At 40.2% G+C, this 19,831-nt stretch overlaps 1 protein-coding gene across 3 annotated transcripts in view; it reads left to right on the forward strand.

The window, feature by feature from the left end:
- The first annotated feature begins 351 nt into the window (after positions 1–351).
- adgrl1a (adhesion G protein-coupled receptor L1a) overlaps positions 352–19,831 on the forward strand; it is a 97,480-nt gene continuing 78,000 nt past the window's right edge. Inside the window, exon 1 of one of the 3 annotated variants that reach the window (XM_024271711.2) lies at positions 352–1,190. The gene's annotated coding sequence lies outside the window, so the exon portion shown is untranslated. The remainder of the gene's footprint in view (positions 1,191–19,831) is intronic. The other 2 variants (XM_024271709.2, XM_024271710.2) reach the window with 2 other exon arrangements.

Consider the following 19,831-nt stretch of genomic DNA (forward strand, 5'->3'; position numbering starts at 1 on the left):
CCTTTTTCATGAATAATAAGCTCCTAAGCAAGATTCAGCAACACACTGATGTCAGCCACAACGTTTCATGAAGCACGGTAATAAGTAATCACATAATAGAAACAGAAGATTTTTATGTGAAAATCTTGATTTTCAGAAAATGTGCTAAATGGGTCAGAAATGACAGAGATGAATTAATATGTGAATCAAGTTTTCATGTTCCTGTTGAAGAATTGCATCAGTGGTCCTGATGCAAGCCAATCACGGCGCTCCACTTAAGGACCCATAGAGGTTCCTGAACCCCACCTTTGGAGATCACGTGGTTAAGGCAATTAAAGAAAGGTGGCATACCAAGACAACGTGTGGGCGGGAGGAAATTATCCTCAAGAGTTGGGCTTCCATATAGAAACCGTCCCCCAACAATCTTTGGGCTGCCAGACTTTGTGTTAAAAGCAAAGATGCCAAATGGCGTAATGAGCCTGATGCTACCGCGTCAGTGGTCCTGATGAGAGAGCGCAGCGCACCGCTTGCGACAAAAAACCGAAAAGACACCAGTGATCCGCTCTGCGCGTCAGGGCGCACAGGATAACCGCATATGCATGTCCTGCCTGCTCTCCTCCGTTTACTGTGTGGCTTCGAGCTGCATGACGGAGAGAAGACCATGCTGAGGATAACGCGCGAGCAGAGGAGCATCAGACATTCAGGAGTCTGATTTAGCTCGCATGTTTTGGCGAGGGAGGAACATTTGTTCACATGCTGCGTGTCTAACCAGCGACGGACAGGCAGCACGATCCAAACTTCTGTTTCCTCTGCCTGCTTCAGTTGTCCCCATCTTTTTGCGTCCCGTTACTTTTTCCACCCAGGACGATGCTGTTATTTATTTTGATCCCCACACGGGCGAATTTCCCGGATAATCGGGTTTGTCCGTGAGGATTGTCCATCCACCGCTGCCTTTGTCGCTGTTTTAGTCGGGTGTATTTTGCCTCCACTTTATCCACCTTTTTTTCTATTTTTTTTATCTTTTTGTCGTCGATTCGTCTTTAAGATTGCAGCCTATTAATTTTTAATTCTTATGCATCTGCACGAAGACGGTACCGGAGAAGAGAAAGAGTCACACCAGAGGGGGAGAGAAGGAGGCAAGTGAGGAGGAAAAAGCAGAATGAACGAGACACACTGAGCGGTCAAGAGAAGGGGAGATCGGAGGATTCGAGGTAAGAACGAGGGACATGTTTTATTTTATTTTAGACAAAATGCGCTGTAAATGCGTAATACCAAATGAGCGTAAATATGGAGGGATTATTCACAAACCAGGCGTCCTGGATCAACCTTCATGAGGCGTTCAGGCATGTGATGGGATTTTTAAAATTTTCTATTTTATTGTTTGACGGAGATGGAGTTTATATTTACTGGTGCGTCAGCAGCGATCTGTGTATTTAAATATGCTCTGGCTCTTTGAATAAAAAAGAGAAAAGTCCAGTCTGGGAATTGGACCCTTGCCTTGGCCTGTGCACAGACACATTTTGGCAGTTTTAGTGAATACTCACATGATCTCTGAGCTTAAAAATAGATCATTATTATCTGTACTATATGAATTGAGCATTCAGTGTTTACTGTCCCAATCCTGTACCATTAATCCTGCCTCTCCTCAAATCATTACTTATAGGTAGGCTTCTTTTAGAGTTTAGAGTTCTCTGAAAAGAGCTTCAGGAGGCTTAAAGGACTCCTAGCTTATCTGAAATTCAAATTAGATTACAGTTTTTACAAATTGCTTCTGTATCTTGAACCTTGGAGCTCTGTCCCAACACGTCTATTTAATCAGATTTAATGTTTTGGGGTTCTTGTCACTAAAAAAAAAAAAAAATAGTGGGTTCATTAAACTGCAGCAACTAATTCCCAATTTAATATCAAAGTGTTTACTAAGATAGCATCAACTGCCTATGTTGTAGTGGTGATGGATGAAATTAAACATTCGCCTTTGTGCGTTATCGTGGCAAAAGTGGAATCCTATCAGGAAGACTTCAATAACTGCTTTTTTTCTCCAACATATGAGCCTTTGGCTCATTCTTGCATGAGTGCTGCTTTGTCTTGCATATTTTTGGGGGTAGAATTGCCAATCTCTACTTTTCTGAAGGGGCTGAATTCAAATTCTTCAGGTGGTAAAACAGCAATATTGCAACTGTCTGATTGTGTTATCTGGGCATTCAAGAAGCCAGGCCCAGAATTGGTTTACTGCCAAACACACTCCCCAGAAAGAGAGAAGGATTTATTTCCCCCTTGTCTGTGTGTCACATCACCATCAGAAAATTATTCTCTGCTTTCAGTGCTTGAATGATAATCATATTTCATCATAGCATTGATTATCATCAGGCATTTAATAAGTTACTAATAATTTGGTTTATTTCTATTGTGAATGTTTGAAGGTTTTGCAGGGTTGGTGTCAGATTTGATTAACATAATATTCTGCTGAAAGAACCAGCTGCAATGAAACAGTTTTTCTCAAAACCTCCCAGCTAATGTTTGCAGCAACCAAATTACTCAAGACTTTTCTTTCCTACAGCATTTAATTAAAAAATTTACATTTCCCACACATGCAATGTAAAAGTTTGACGCAAAACACGTGCGTGCATATATGTGAAAACGTGTATTATAGTAGGACAAATGGAATATAGTTCTCATCATGGGTACTCCTGCATTTTATTTTGCATTTTGTTTCTCTCCTTTATGCAATATTTATGTACCCCCTTCAGCTCCTTCACAAGGCTGACTAAATGAATATGTTAATAGAAAATAAGCAGAGAGACGAGCCCTGATATGAATTTCACAAAATCGCCGCACAGATATTGCATCTATTGAACAAAATAATAATTTACTTGATTTTCAAAGAGTGGATATTTTTTAGTTTCATTTATTTGTATAGAAGATATTTTATTTATTGCAAAAAAAAAAAAATGCTGAAAATGAGACAGGCACATGAAAAATGATTTGATCTAGTTAAATACCATCTTTTATTTTATTTATTTTTTTTATTACAAAAAGTTGTTGTCTATTGTCAAACGAACATTTACAACGCTACCATGGAAGTTTTGAAGAACAACACGAAACAATGTTTTAATAAGTAGGAAAAAGAATAAAAAGGAAAATATTATATAGGAAATTTTTAAGAATAAACTGAATTGATAACAAAAATACTAAAAATCCTTCCAAATTATATAATCTTTTAACTTAACTGTTTTTTTTTTTTTACAGAAAGTGTTTGACCAGAGTTCTCAATTCTTGAAATAATTTCATGGTGTTTCACACAATCAAGACTTTTACCATTTTAATTGAATTTTAAGGTTTTCAATCTTCTTTTCCAAGTATCACACAACAATCTAAACTGCAAAAAAACAAAAACAAACTATTTTTACAAGGTTGTTTGGTCGGAGACAATTTGAAGAAGGGATTTTTGCTTGTGGAACTGCATTACATTTTGTTGGTAGGATTAATCTCAGAGTTCCCTTTTGATGATAAAAGGTCTCCAAATATGATATCCGATTAGAGCCATGAGCCTGGCGTGCTCATCTGCCAGTCCCCATCATATTGTTGTCCAAAAAACAGCAGATTTTATCCGGAGTTATCGTGTCCACACAGATTTGATCTTAGTCTTAGAGCATTTGTAACTGTAAGGAAAAAAAAAAAAAAAAACCTTTGCAAAATTGAATTGGATCTGGCCGTGTATATTTGACCTTTCTTTGTAATCTCATTTGTCCACCCAAAATCACTGCTGTCTATCATTTTAGTTCTTGATTAGAGAGCTTTCTTCATCCGATTCCATCTCTTTGGGATAGATTTTTTATTTTTTTATACAGTAAAATACATGGCACTGGAGACTATTTTTATGGTCTCCCATGAGGTGGTTTGTACCTGTGTAGCCCTTGTGCGTGGGCAAAGAGTGGTCTTTCGTGCCCTTTTTTTGTAATGTCAAACTGCTCCGTCTCTGTCGGACATTTATTTATTAATTTTTTTCTCTGCGCTGACCTAAAAACCTGGCATTGTGTGGAGCGTGGTCCCTCACCCTTTCCCTTTTACACGCTGCACTTTTTACCTGCCAGGGGCACTTGGGTGGTTGTCACCAGGTTGATAAGACTCACTCTGACAGGAACGCCATTATGATTATAATGACAGTTATTGTGGTTCAATGTTTTACCACCAGCAACAAAACATGCTGGAAATGGTTTTTAACAGCTGTTGCTGGACTCATTATTGCAATCAAAAATACCCTATTATGTTTACTAAGGCTATTTGTACTGGGTTGGCTCTTGTCCCCCAAAATGCTAGATTACATTTTGGAGACATAAATACGCAGAAATGGATTGGAAATAAAAGCAAAAGACGAGGAAATGGAAAGAAGAAAAAATGAAGAGCAGAGTGGAGTTTTAGGATGCAGATCTGCACTAAAGACAGTAGATAAAAAGTATTTTTGTTGTAATGATGAGCTAAGAAAGTGGCGGTCATTCTATTTTCATTTTAAAGTGTTTGGCTTTTCGAATGCTCTGAGATGCATCCATGCACTTGTGGTGCAGCGTGCACCATAGGTCTTTGTTGCATTTGTAGAAAGTCTGAAGGTGTGGGTTTTGAGAAGGCAGTCTTACAGGAACCCTACCACACACTAATTTAATTTAGTGCTGCCAGCCTTGAGCGTGTGTAGGCGCCGGCATGGCTAAAATGAACAGGAGGAACAAGAGCGCATGAACAGAAAAAAAAAAAAAAAAAAAAAATCGATGAGGACTCTTTTTCATAAATGGAGTGGGTGTTAAATTAGCTGGATTGGCCCATGTTGCAGCACACTGGATTGAGTGCCTGGTGTATTTTGGTTGTGTCTATTGACTGTGAGACAACTTGGTGCAGAGCAGTAAAAAGACGCAGTGATGCACAATCAATGCAACCGATCATCATCACTTGCATTTCATTCAGTTGTACGCCGGTCCGGCCAGGTGAAAGGGCTTTGGATCGGTGTTCAAAACAATCAAATCACATCCACTTTGTGTAATATTCTCAGCTATTTTTTACTCATTTTGTGCTTTTTTTTTGCCTTTTTTTGTTGCACTCAAGAGGATCTATGAAGAGAAAATGCCCCCACCACTTGGTTATCGGAGCTTCCTTAATGATTCACTTTGATAACCCCTTAGAGCCTTTCTGGTTTTTCCATTCATGTTGTTAGAAGCAGCTTCAAAACATAGGTTATCTGTTCTTACCGTTGTCATTTCCTAACACGTGTTTCATAGGTCTTCAAGCCCCGGTGGCAAGATGCGATTTTGAAGACACTTGAGAATAATGATCACCAATCAGTGTAATCTTGCCCTGCAGGTTGTTTGGCATTTAAAGGAACAGCTTTTGCCATGGCATACATAATGACACAATGCTTTTAACACCGCCAGAATAAGTTTGGTAAATATGTATCCGTAATTAGCTAAATTACGGTTGCAATCAGAAAAACGCATTGACACTGAAATGTGTGCCTGATCTACAGGAAACGAGCAGGCTCCAGAGTAATTTAAAACAAAATTTTACACCAGGATGTAATTCCCTGAAGGAGCCAAAGGGAGAGGAATGAGCAACGTAGAAAAAGGAGGAAGAGTAGGTCCATCTGGGAGCTAAAGTCTTGTCCTCAGGTAATTGGAGCTGTTTTCCACATCCAACCTGTCCATCTAAAAAAAGCAACAGATGAAAGGAAACAGGGATCAATTGACCTAATAGCTTATCCAATCAATCCTTATGTTTTTTCTGATAGCTTGATAGAGGGCACCCTCTTGGAGTGGCAGATGAGCTCTTCTAATTGGCTCCACCAAACCAAGTGGAGAGTTTGTAATGGCGGGAGGGGTTGTCGCTCCTCCTTACATCAGGTGCTTTTATTCTACCAGTGTCAATACTGACACCTTTATCCTCATTACCTTCAGCTTAGTGCCACGTGCAGACTCTTTATCAGCCTCTGCAAGACTCCTGTGCTTCCTTTTTTTACTCCTTAATTCTCATAACACATAATAATGCCTGTTTCTGACTCTTCAGTCTCAATTACTCTAATAGTCAACATTGTCTGTCTTGCTGGCAATTTTGGCCAGACGGCTGAATTAGAGAGATGTTCATAGAAAGTGATGTTGACCTGAGATTCACCTGAGTCTCTCCAGCAAAGATGGCTGACGGGTTCATGTTTGTGTCACGGGCACTCCCCGCGGAGTATGTGGTGTTGGACCGTTGTGAGTCCGTTCATGTTTGTGCATCTTGCGCGCCACACTAGTGAGCTGTGAGAAGAGGGGCAGGAGCAAAAGAAACTGCTTGTTTTCTTGTTTGCCAGGACGGTAGTTAGAGGAAAACAGGTAAAGAGAAGTGAGACAAAGTGGCGGCTGGGGGGGAAACGAGGGGCGCTGGGTTTCGGGTGAAGGGTTTGGAGGCGCACATATTTTTTTGTAGACGGTTGCAAAAACAGCAACGTTTTGCACTACGACCAGGTGGATTTGACAAAGTGGGGTGGAGTGTGTGAGGATGGAACAAGTCTATAAACATTAAGAGCAATGAACTTTGAGGGAGTTCAATGGAGAGAGCACATGTAGGGTGGATTAATTAAGGATTATAATTATGTTGGGACTTTGCATGCCTCACCTGAGACTACCTAGTGCTGCGCCTTTCCAATCTACACGCCCTCTGCTTCTTTGCACACACGGACACAAGCCGCTGGAAAATATCCCTCACATTTGCTGTATCATGGATTTACCTTTCTGAGATTGCGCACATAAGTGAATGAGTGCAGCATCATATTAACCTTTCTGCTTGGGTTATTTTAATCTGTCCACCACTATACTGGTCTCACGGCGTTAGCCTTTGTACTCATGCAGCAAATGCATCATTCCCATCTGTGTTCTGCAGAGAGCACGGTACAGTAAGCTCAGCTTGAGGGAAAAAGCTGCTTAGAGACATGACACCAATTCAAATTTTAATATTCGGCTGATGAAATCAAGTCAGTATGGGGCTTTTTATGAAAAGAGGTGCTACAGTGCAGATGTGTAACTTCATTAACACACGTGCTTGTAAATTTAGAGAAAACTGGAAAGGTTAGTAAAACTTATTTTTATTGCATTCATTTGCTGGCACCACTGCATCAAGACAAAAAAGGCACAATTTGATAAATACTTTCCTGTTTTTTAACCCCTAAGTGCGCCACTATCTTTATTAGCCCACCATTGGCTTACTATGTTATTTACCAATGAATCATGAGCAAATTGTCTGCAGTGGGTTTATAAAAATGCCTCCTGTGGTTGGACGTGGCATTTGGGAGTGAATATAAACAGTGAGACTGTGAGTTGTAAAATGCAGGACAAGCTGAGAAGCTATTGAAGGATATGCAGCACTGAAAAATTATAGTACCCTTTCTTCCTTTAGCATGGAGATAGGATTGAGGTTTCAATATCTCATGTCAACAAGGTAAATGAAGAAATTTTTGTATTCTTCTGTAAAAATGAAAAACAGCCAGCTTGCACACACAGAAGCAATTCTAATGTTGTTGAGTAAAATGCCATTAAAATTGACAGTGCATACTCAGCAAAACCTCTGTAGAGACGTCAACATTTTTATGTGCATTTTCACTGTAATTCTGCAGCTTTGTAGCAACTGGAAACACGTATTTTTAGGACCAAGTCTTGATAAGAGAAACCACAAAACGCAGCATGAAGGATGGCGAAGGCTATGTCTGTAAATGAACGTATCGACAGCTCTGCCAGAATATAAATATGCTCATAATCCTGTAACGATCACCATCATACCATTTGTGCTTCTCAATTGATAATGGCGTATGAACCTGAGCAACATGTTATTGCATCATGTGACCACAAAAGACGTTTATTGGACCGCATCTTAACCTCCGGGCTCCTCAACTGCCGGAAAATGCAGTGAAGTCTCATCGTAACATAAACTGGCCACCAGAAGCAGGCTTAGACACATTTCTGCTGCCACAGAGGCATTTAGGGAGCAGAATGGGAGAGGATTTAATTGAATCTTTGATCATTATAGAATTACCATGTGCCTTCTTGGCACCCTGGTTATTGTTTTGTGGATTAATCATTTTCTTTCAACAAATTGTGGAATCCACACAGCAAATCAGTATACGGCCTGCTTGACATAGATATGCAGTTGGAGCAAGGGAATTTTAATGTGTTCTTGCCCTCCAATTGGCTCCAGTCATCCATGCAACTTGATTTATTTGACAGATTGGTTTTATTGATTTACTGAATTAATGTGGTACCGGTTTAATCAGTGTGCTATAGAACTATGTGGAATTTGACATCTCTGTGAACTCAAATGAATTGAGTGTACAATATTGATTTGGTTATCTACAGTATTTATTCAGCTATTTGTCTAAGACCTGATTAATTCAGTACCTAGTAAAAATGTGCTGTGGCTTTGTGTTTATGGGCCTGAGCAGGTGTTTTTTTTGTGTATCCGTGTTTCTGTAGCCTTGTTATGATCAAAAGCTGTCACCCACTTAGTGGAAGGCGGTAATGTGAATTTATTCCTCTTCTTTTCTGCATGTGCCAAAGCATGCTTCCACTGTTTGTCAGAATGCGACAAACCATGTGCACATGTGTTCAGCGTGTGCTTGCGAGCATGCATGCACATATTAACCTGGACAAACACTCCCTGCAAGCCCATTCCAAACATAAATGGTAAATCGCAAGAGTCGACCAGCGAAGTTGTCTTTTTTTTTTTTTTTTTATGGCAGCCTGTGCCGTACATGCACATCAAATTTTGTAAGATTAGAACAGTGCAGCAACGCAGTTGCGATTGAGGAGTTTATGTCAGCATGGAAGAGGGAGAGCCATTCTCTAATTAGAGCTAACTTTGGATGCTTTCTGACAGCTGTCGCATCTGATTCTGCAGCCTCTGGAAGAACAGCAATTGTTTGTTTAGACTCATTATGGATGAAAGTAGAAACCTCAAATGTCTACTTTCTTCAAGTCCATATGTACCAGAATGCATTGCACAGAATCCCTGCTGGTTAATTAGATACCTGTGTCTATACAGTGAAAACTCCTGCACATTTTATGAGGTTTTTAGGCTCCACTGTGCACGAAAAAGATTACTTGATCAAAAAACCTGCTTATATGATGACTACTTTCTTAAAACGTAACAAGAAAATGTAAGCATGCCAAACCTAAAGACCACTTTTCTTTTTTTTTCTTTGTGCTTTGTTAAGAAAAGAAAATGAGAAAGAGGGTGAAGAATAAATTGTTACAATAAAAAGACCAAATAGTGATATTACATAGCTGCACACACCTATCAAGTCCAAATTCAGTTTTTTTATCATCAAGTTGCTGTTGTAAATGTAATTTTTTTGGGTACCTTCACGGGTCTACATGTTGTTGTGGAGCCTCAAACCTAGACGCTCCTTGTTTGCATTTCAGCTGTCTTTGTGGATTTTTATGTGAGCGCTCTCTCCTGATTGGCATCGTCTTTTTCCTTTCTCCCTTCCTTCCTTTATTCTTCTCTTTTTCCTCACAAATTGGTTAATTGACATTTTTTAAATTGTTCCTTAGAACTAAGTGTGTGCGAGTTGGTAAATCTCTATGTTGCCCCGACTAGAAACTTGTCCAGAATGTTTTTAACCAAAGACAGTTGAGTAAGGCTCTAACAAGCTAAGAAACTAGAACAAAGCAGGGAAGATAATTAATGGATGAATGCTTCTATTCTTCTTTTTTTGTCTAAGGAAGCTTTCAAACCATAATTTTAGAATGAGATGAACATTATGGATTATTAAAACATACATTATGCCTTTCTATTATAACCACTGCTTGTTAGAAATCATATTTTTCTAGTTTTTGCAGAAAGAGAACCCGTTTTCTTTGCTAGAAATCTGCATTGTCCATAAGAAATAGTCATCAATTAAATTACTTTAAATAATCATGATAAAAGATAATTACTCCCTAACTTTTTTGTTTTCAATAGGCCAGCATAATAAACTGCAAATTCATTATTGCAATATCACCCTGTGTGATACACATCGCAAAAGACGCGGTAAACTATAATAAATAAATACCAGACATTTTTACACACATCCTAATACAATCTCATGGCAGCTTGAAGTATTTAATAAATCAAATAGAGCTCTTTACTCATTTGACCAATCGGATGCACCCTTTTAATGTTACATGTGCGCCTCCTTTTTAGACGAGGATCATTTGGAGTACATTTTAAATTATGTTGACTTTTATTTAAATAAAACAGTTGCAGTGAAATGGAAATTATATTTTATTTGTTATTTTGTTTTGCTATTTTTTATGTATCACAAGTCATATCGTCATTGCAATTTTGATCACTAATGAGAAAGATTGTGCAGCCCTAGTTTTAAATGATTCCCATTAACATCACTGGTTCCATGAACTCTGAAAATCAGTTCAATCCAACAACTTCACCCTACAAAGGAAAATGATCAACACTGTAATGTAGGGTGAATACAAAAGGAGCAAAACCAAAGAAGTGCAAAAAAAAGGTATCCGAGGGTCTACCGCTCCATGTAATTTTATGTATGACGGCAGAAATTAAAGCTGTCTCACTGCGTGTTTATTTAATCATATGTCATGTGCTGCAGCTTGGGTCATAATTATCATATTTTTTAAACAAATACAAAGGTCAGCATTCTGTATTCCAGTGACATTTATGCCATGCATTCTATTACACAGTAAGACGTATGACTAAACATATCACGGAAGGGATCCCTATGGGCTTATTTATGAAAAAGCTTTTGGTCTTTCATGCTTGTATTTTATGCCGTTTTTAACATGTAATTTTTGTCAAATTACATTATGTCTTAAGAAATTTACCAGCACTCATTTTAGTTAGAAACCGAGGTAAACTGAGAAAAAAGAAACAGGTGTTAGTGGCTTTGAACATTTATTATCCCAACTCTTATTTGTCTTTTGATTCCAAAAATTGATTTTTTTGGCTGCTTTGCATCATAAAATTGTTCAACTTTATGTTTTAAAAGCATTTAAAGTTGTATTTTATTTTATTTTATTTAAAAATTCCAATTTACTATAATCTTTGTCTTGAACACACAGGATTAACCGCCAATTTTGAACTTTTCTAATAGTCTTCATCCCAAATAAACGTCTGTTTGCCCACCTAACATTTGCAGTTTACAGACCTAAATGCAGACGTACCTTCTGTCTCCCCTAATCCATACCTGTTTACACCACGTTTTGCCTCTGCACTCTGCTCCTACATGCACCTGTGTGCACCTCTCTTCCTCTGCAAGTGTACTTACATTTACCCTGCGATCACCTTCTCCCAGCCCATGTGCCCCCACACCCCCCAGTTTCACCTTCTGATGCAAGCAGATATGGATGAAAATACAAACGACCCTTGATGAACCCAGATATTGAGCTGTTTTAAAGCTGGAGGCTTTGAACAATATCCCTTCTCTGCTCGAACATGCTGGAGACGGAGGGGTTAGGGTTTCTCATTACATCAGGGTTTAATATGGGATTTATGACCCATGTCCCTTGCAGTCGTCTCTCCCTCCACTGGCACTTGTTCCGCTGGGTAGAATTAGCAGGTGAGAGGTGAGGAAAACAAACAAATTACATGGAAACAAATGCAACACCTAATAAGCACATTGAAACACAGAGAGAGGGTTTTCTGCAGAACAGACGCTGAGTAAGGGAGAGGAAAAGGAGGAGCGGGGTATAATCTTCTCTTACTCTCCCCTGTTTTCTGTTTTTGCATTTCCCTCTAATTTTCTCCTGCCCTGCTGTCCCCTCCACCCCGTGTGACTCGCTGGTGGGGCTCTCTGAGGAGATCATCTCGGAGCATGGGCAGTGTGAGACAGATGGGCGGATGATGGATCTGACATGATAGACAGCAGGGTGATGGATGGCTGGCTGGCTGATAGGGGATTAATGCACTGCTGAGGCCGCTGCCTCACAGCGGATGGCTTAGTGATAGATAGATAAAACTGACGAGCAGATAAACAAGAGAGCACTAATCCACGCCCCTTTGATGGACAGAAAATCAAAGGGAGGCAAAAGAATCACAGACAGAGAGGAGGACCTTTAAACTGTCATCGCAAGGTGTTTCAGCTTCCATGTTTGGGAATGGAAGAAGATGCAAGGTAAGATGAGATGTGGAGCTGTGGAAAAGTTCAGGCGAGATGTATAAAACAGTGGCGGTATGCTTATGTGGTTGTGTGTTCTTATTTGTTAGCGTCTAGTGAATTCTGGTGATCCAGTATGGGGTGTAACAGAACCTGTTTCAAGTCTAACACCAGAGCAGAGATAAGGCAGAGTAGCAAATTGGCCATAGTGGTCTCTGACAGGATTCTTAGGAAGTCCTGAGTGTGTTGGTTGGAAACTGGAGATAAGAACAGTTGCCGATTTCATTCATTGGCACAACAGCTTAAGCTCCTGTGTGATGTGCGCGTATATAAAGGCTTCAGATTTATGCAATTCAGCTAACTGGTGAGTTGAAAAAGGCCATCTTCACGGGCAGACGGGGAGAAAAAAAATGAGGAAATGGAGCACAAGCCAAGTGAGAGTGCTCTTCTCAAAACAGAGAGCAAACTGTCCATCCTTGTTTTATTATTGAGTGCTAAGCTTTGTCTCTGTTCACCATTTCAGGGGACCCCAGGGGTTCTGGCATCGATCGGGTGTGCTTAGAATGCACTCCACTGTCACCTATTTAAACACAGCAAAGGGGTAGCCAACAGAAACAAGCCTTTTATTTATCAAGCCTCTGATTTTGGCTGCATGGATGACAACCTAATTAACACTTAAAGAAGCTCTTAAATCTAATATTGAGATAAAAGCAATTTATTCAGAGGAGGAGGTAACGGTCTGGACTGGAGAGAGTTATGGAGGCTGAACAGAAAGGTGTGGGTCTCCTTCATCCAGGAGGTTAATTAGTAGGTGGGACGAACTGGAGAAGTGCGTGACAGAGACATGCAAAAACGGAAGAGGCAGAGAGAAGGAGTCAGTAGATGAAAGAAAGCATGAAACTGAAGCGTTGAGGCAAAGATCCAAAAACCAGATGAGAGCACAAGTGGCTGGGTCAGAGAATAAATGTCAAATGAATGGAATTGTGTTAACAAGATAAGGCCTGAGCCGGTGAACAAACTGCTAATCAAACAAGCGCGCCGGTGCATAGTCACATATATTCCCGTAGATGGTGCGGGGGACACACGTGTGACCACAGAAGAATGACCGGGGCATGATGGAAGAGACTAAGTGAGTGAGTAATGGGGGTTAGTGATGGGTGTGTTGACAGAAAGTGTCAGTTTTAACTACACTGACCTATGAATACCGATTGCATGCACAAGTGGTTGAATTTGAGTGCCAGCTTGGACATGAACCGACTGTAAAATAACTGCGAATTTTGAGCTAAATGTGAAATGAATGTAAATAGGGAAAAGGAGGCGGGTGGTGTTTGAACATCTATCTTCACGTGTCAGTCTGTTGTTGTCTCTACATCATTACAAACGGATACTGCAGATGAGCATCTCTTTTGTGTCTTTGGTACATTATGGCACCTACATGTGGACTCCTTACTTAATATGCAGTGTAATAATAAACAGTAATGTCTGTATTTTTGTTTTTTTTTTCAAACAAGTCCTGTAGTCCCTTTTGTCATCACTGTAGAAAAATTAAGGTTTGGGTTATTGGTTAGGAATAAACTCTATTAAATTATGGCTCCTACAGGGGGTATATTGCTATTTTTAATTAAGAGTTTGCTTTTTTCAATTTAAAAGGCAGGATTCTTTGCTTTCCCACCCCAGTATTGTGCTGTTGCTCTCTCAAATCTCCGTGCTCATACTCAGAAAATACCAGCCTGCATGAAGATTTTCTGAGCTTTACCTGAAAACTCTGCATCTGCTGCTTTCCTAAATGTCATGGTCTCCATTTTGAGTCGAGCCTTTTCCCATTCACTTGTGAAACTTTTTTTTTTGTTAACTCAATATCCCTAAAATAACAATCCTTTAAGAAACCAAACCAGTTTTATTATATTTCACAAATTTCATGACTGCTGTATCGCCTTCAAACGATTACAGTTTTCATTCCAAATATCAGTTTTCTTTCGCGCAGCCACAGTTCACGGCAAAAATAATTTCAGGACCTTTTGCAGAGATAGATTAATTCAGGTCCAGTCATAAGCAGTCTAATTTATAACGATTCAAATCAGTTTAGTCCAATTAATGATGCTGTTGCTGTCCTATTATGGAGATGTCACTTTTAATGAACAAAAGAATTACTGGCAGCAAATATCAGTTGTTCACATATCGATGGCACAAGTGCCTAGGTTAGGTGTAAATGAACATGTACAGATGTAATTAAGGAAATCTCATTGCATTGCAATAATAATAATAATAAAGAATTGCATAGATATGACATGGAAAATATACTAATTTGTTTTGGGTATTTTGGGTTAAAGAAATTCAAAAATAGGAAATCATTTTGAAAGAAAAAATTATGATTATTAACATTTTATTTAAAAATATGTATACAAAGACTTTAAATGAGTTTAAAACACAAAATCTGAAGATCCAGGATGAGTTTAAGTTGCGACTCACACTTTTTATTTTTTTAAAGTATCTCCTTTATATGCCTCAATAAATCCTGCCTTGTTGCGATGCTAAAAGTGGGAGCCATTTTGTCTCATGTAATAAATGAGCATCTTCACATTGGTTGGTAGAGGAACACTAAACGATGCCAGAGCTCGATTAAAGGAGCAGTTACCTGAAAGCAGCAAGATGATTTATTCTTGCTTTCTTTCTCTGGTGATGCAGGTGGCTCATTTGCTTCAAAAGACAAAAAGCTAAACCTTGTTTGGATGAGTTCGACACTAAGCGATTGGTTAATGTGGGGATGCGTGTGATGAGTTGTCGCATGTTCCGTACAGCCCGTGCAACACTTAACCCCCACTCACCTCATGCACTTACCCACCAACGGTTGCGGCAAAACAATACTACCCATGAAATGTCAGGAAAATTTGCATGGTAGAAAGGCAGAAACATTGTTCTCTGATGCCCCCACACCAGCCTTTCACGTTTTACTGCTCGCTTGTCCGTCTCACTGTTTTGTCCCGGGCTTTGCTGCGCTCCTCACTGTCCTGGGCTGCATCGTGTGTCGTTGAGCCTCTCGTTGTCTCTTTTAGAGCCTGCGTCTTGGTGATCAAGCTCAATAATTTATGCTGTATTGTGTTTCACTATCAATTTCTGCGATGGAACAGTTGCGGCAGATTTCCCTGACTGTCTCAATAGCAGTGAGACTCAGCAGAGGTTGGAAATGTAATTAGCCTTCAATGGAATTTAATTTTCACTGTTGTTGTCTCTGAAGCCTGTCTGCCACCCAGACACCATGGCTGGCTTGGTGAGGCTTTCACCATGATTGTTAGCTTGTGTGTGCAAGAGATGTAACTGTTGAATTTGTAATGTGATGTGCTTGCCAAGCGGCTATTTTTTCCCCCTCAAATTACTGTAAAACCAGCATTCTGATCTAGTTTTATTAGAAAAAAAATTGCACCAATGACTGAAAGTTACAGTGAGACTGCAAGACGTCGATACCTCAGTCTATTATAAGGGCAGACAAAAGGGAGAAGCCTTTTTTCTTTCTTTGGATTGATGGACGAATAAAATAGGCCTTCCAATATCTCTCTGCAAAGTTTCCAGCAAACAGCAGCAGACATTTTTGTGTCCACCAAGTGAAAAATAAATAATAATGAAAATCCAACACAAGTCAATCAATTACCAGACTTCAGCCACAGCAGCTGGCACTTCTTTGACATGAAACGTATAAACGGATGAATGAGTAAATAGATAAATGAATAAGAGCTGTTGAAGTGTGAATCAATGTTTATGGATCGGCATCCAAAGGCCCGCTGTGCTTCAGATGAAATGAGTGTGGTGGTGGTGGTTTGGTATGTGCGTGTGTGTGCTGAGTCCGGTTCATTTGTGTAGGTAAGACAGGGTTAGAAAGCATTAGTGATGCTTTGAAACACTCCTGTGCCGTTTATATGTATGACGCGTTTGTCCTTGGGAGTTGAAAAAGTGTGTGCCAGTCTGTGAGTGCTCTCAGTTGAGTGTTGTTTTTGTTTCCTGAGTGAAATATTGCTTTCTGACAAAATCTATTTTAACTTATCTTTGTTTCCTTCTCTTCTTTTACTCGATCTTAACATCTGCATGATCAATACTTGAATTAATGCTGTTGCAAAACCCGACTCATTGGCATTGGCTGTGACACGCCCCGACATCCTGCAGCCCAGTGGGGTTAAGTTAAGTCAAGGCAGGGCTGCAAAGGAAAAGTGTTAGGAGAAAACATACATTTTCCTATAGGTAGAAAGAATATTGGTCACCCCAAAGACCAATATTGTGTCAATATTTTAACATATGTGTGTTCTTTTTTTATATGATTCAGGACATACATAGAGAAAATTAATCTTAAAATTGTGTTTGAGTATTTTTTTTATTCAAATTGTAGTGAATCAGGACAAAAAGCTTCTAAGTATGACATACAAATTACTACGGCAAGCCACAAGAACCCTGCTCCACTCTATTCCTATGCATCCACTTGTATCCACTATATCCATTAACGTCTTTGCTTTCTTCATCCAAGGTAGTATCTGGCTAAAAACTGGACAGCCCTGATATTGTTCGCCGTTATTGTTGCACTGATAGTGTTAGATTGGGGTTGTGAGAGGCTGTAAACTAGCAGGAGATCATTGAAATCAGTAACGTGCGGTGAGGTTCACGGCTGGTGAGGCACTGACGTCGTCAGTCAGATTTGCAAACTTATGAACCCTACAGAGCAGCTTATTCGCCATTTGATTGACACCAGTTAAAGCATTTCATTTAAAATTTCACTTCAGTATTTTTCTTCAGTTTACAAAGTGTAGCATAGAAAAAAAAATAAGAAAATTGTTGTTATTGACTCACTTTTACTTATGAATGAAGTCTGTGCGCTGCTCCTTCTGAAGAAACACATGAGCATGTTTGTAGAAGTCTTCCTTTTCTTTCTTCAGTGTTAAAAGTCTCTCTGTCTCAGTGGAGATCACTACCAGAAATGTGTCTAAACATTTTCTTCAGTTTAGGGATTTAAAAACTAAATCCTCCATTTAGAAATTGATGTTAAACAGCATTGAAGAATAACTGGACAGCTGCACTTAACTTGCTGCTGCTAATTCTATTATTCTTTAGCAGCGGGGTCACATACTCCTGGCTCACTAGCGCCCTCTGCCTCGTGGCATGCATACTGCGGTACAGCAAGCGGACTGTCTGTCGGATAAAAAGACTAAATGAGTAACAAACTGGCACTAATGGAATCAGACAGATGGCAAGAGATAAGCAAATTAGGTAATTTGAAAATAAAGTGTCTTTTATGATGATAGAAAGACCGAAACAATACAGCTCATGCACCAGCTACTGCTACAGTCAGTATGTGAGACGCTGGTGAGGCCGGGGCTACAGCTGCCTCACCCAGAATTGTTGGACATATTTGAACAGGAAACTTTTAAATTCGCTGCTTTTTTTTTTTACAGAAGATTTGTTGAAAACCCACACAGAAAAAAAAAATAATCATAGAATAATAATATCTGATTTTTTGTTTTAATTTTAGGAAATATATTTATTTTATTTCATTTATGAATGTTTTAAGCTATATTTTGCCTGTCCTGACTGTACGTCACTGATGTAAGCAGATGGATGACGGGAACTGGGGGCAGAATTACTCTGCACCAATGGTTCCGCCCACAAATCTGAGGTGAATTTCCAATGAACAACTGCCACTCTGCATAAACTATTTCCTACACAACGACACGGATTATTTGATTTTAGCCAAAAACGGCTGAAATGGGAACACTAATACAACAAATCAAAAGCTGATCGGAGTGGGTCTTTAGTTAAGTCAAAGGAGGGCTGCAAATTGAGGAAATACGTTTTCCACAGGTAAAGGATTATCATGCCTCAGGTGAGAGCATCAACTTAGGGTGAAAAGTCCGCTGTTGTGTATGTATTAGCATGTGTGTTCAGTTGTGTCGCAACATGTGATGCTCGAGAGGCAGAACAGTGATTTGTGAGCATTGTATTCCTGTAATCTGCTCAGATCAGATCAACCAGAGCCAATAATGCAACACTGAGCCAAATAACACACTGCTCTATCTTTATCTCTTACTTCTTTTTCACCCTCCCCCAGTCTCCGGGCCCCCGCCCCCCAAGTCTGATTTCTTCTCTTTTCACTGCAGTGGGAGCCAGCTTTGCAGCAGAGGGAAATATGGAGAAAAGATGGAGGGAGAGACCCAGAGTAGAAAGAGTTAGGAGGATTGATAGTGAGAAATGGAAAGAAGAAAGTGACTTAGAGAATGAAAGAGGAAGGTGGTCGAGGCTGAACAGCAAACCATTACTGCTCTGCTTGTGCGTGCTCCTGTTAGAGCCTGATACCAAACCAAACAGCGCACTCTCTCTGTACTCAAACACACAGGCTCAGACAGACACACTCTGGCCACAAGCGTTTGAGTTTGTTTTTGGCCAGTGCTGGGTGGTGCTTGGCAAAAGAAATTAAGCCTAACAACCGTGGCATCTGTCTCAGCAGCAGGAAAGTCCCGCCTCCCCACCCACACATGACCTGCCCTGCTTTCATTCACTGAGCTGCCCGCTGCCAGCCTCAGGATGGGCTGCTGCCACCGCCGCTGTCCACCCCCCCTCCCCTTCCAACTCAGCCTGTCTGTACTGCCAACCACTCTTTGCCTGCGCCCATGTTTCCCCCTCAAGCAACAACCAGGAGCCTAGCGATATGGCTACTTCAAATATTCATAACATCCACGCTGCAACACAGAGCTCCCTGCTCCCCTCCATTTTGAGAGGCAATTCTCATGCTGTTGCTGCTCTTGGCCCTAACATCATATTTATGCCCTGAGTCAACTGCTCTGCGCATATGAACACTCTGAACTGTAAAGATTAAGATGTGCCTCCCAAATGAATGTGTATGAAGCTAAATATAAACTCTGCTTTTACTTCATTCTTCTGCCGTCTGCCTACCAAAGACTGCGCTCAGCCATCAGCTCTCCAAAGGGCTTTTTGCTGTTTTACACTAAAACCAACCAGTGCTAGGGAAGGGCAAACTCGTAGGCATGCAAAGTCACACCGCTGCTATACTTAGACATGCGCTCCGTATGCAATACACGCAAAGGCTATTAAGAACATAAACGTATCAGAGCTTCTCTGAGATGACATAAATGCAGCATGTCTGAAAGTCTTAAATAAAGAGAATAAAGTTTCTCTGCAGCTTCCTTTCCTCTGTCCTCCCTTCATATTCTACCACCTACTTATTCCATGCTCTTGCTTTTAACTTCCTAATGAAGAGCAGCCCTTCACTCGCTCTGCCCATTCCTCGATTTATCGAGCCATATCCCCAACCTGAACTTACTGTCCCTGCGGTGTTTCCAATTCTCTTTTTCTCTACAGCTGTGTCTTAGTTCAGGAACCTGCTGAATACCCCCCCCCCCCGAAATCCTTCAAAATTGTTTCTCTGGGGGCGTCCTGTGTGTGCTCTCCACCATACGGTATTTTCTACCTCATCAAGTGGTTTGGAACAGATCAAGGTAGGTGAGGGTTACAGCTTGATGCTCTGACTAGTGGCAAACAAGTGGCCCAGTGGGACAAGCACTAACAGCGATGAGCACAAAGACATGGGAGGACGGTTGTGTTTCTATAGCAGTCGAATCTAAACTGGGATTGTCTGTGAACAACAAACCGCTATTTTCTAAGGTGTGTCATCAATATAATGAACTTGTGAGGCTTTGTGGTGGGCTACACAGCATCCAGAGAGCTACAAGATAGATGGGA

The sequence above is a fragment of the Oryzias melastigma genome, linkage group LG8, assembly GCF_002922805.2.
Source record: "Oryzias melastigma strain HK-1 linkage group LG8, ASM292280v2, whole genome shotgun sequence".
NCBI classification, from domain to species: Eukaryota; Metazoa; Chordata; class Actinopteri; order Beloniformes; family Adrianichthyidae; genus Oryzias; species Oryzias melastigma.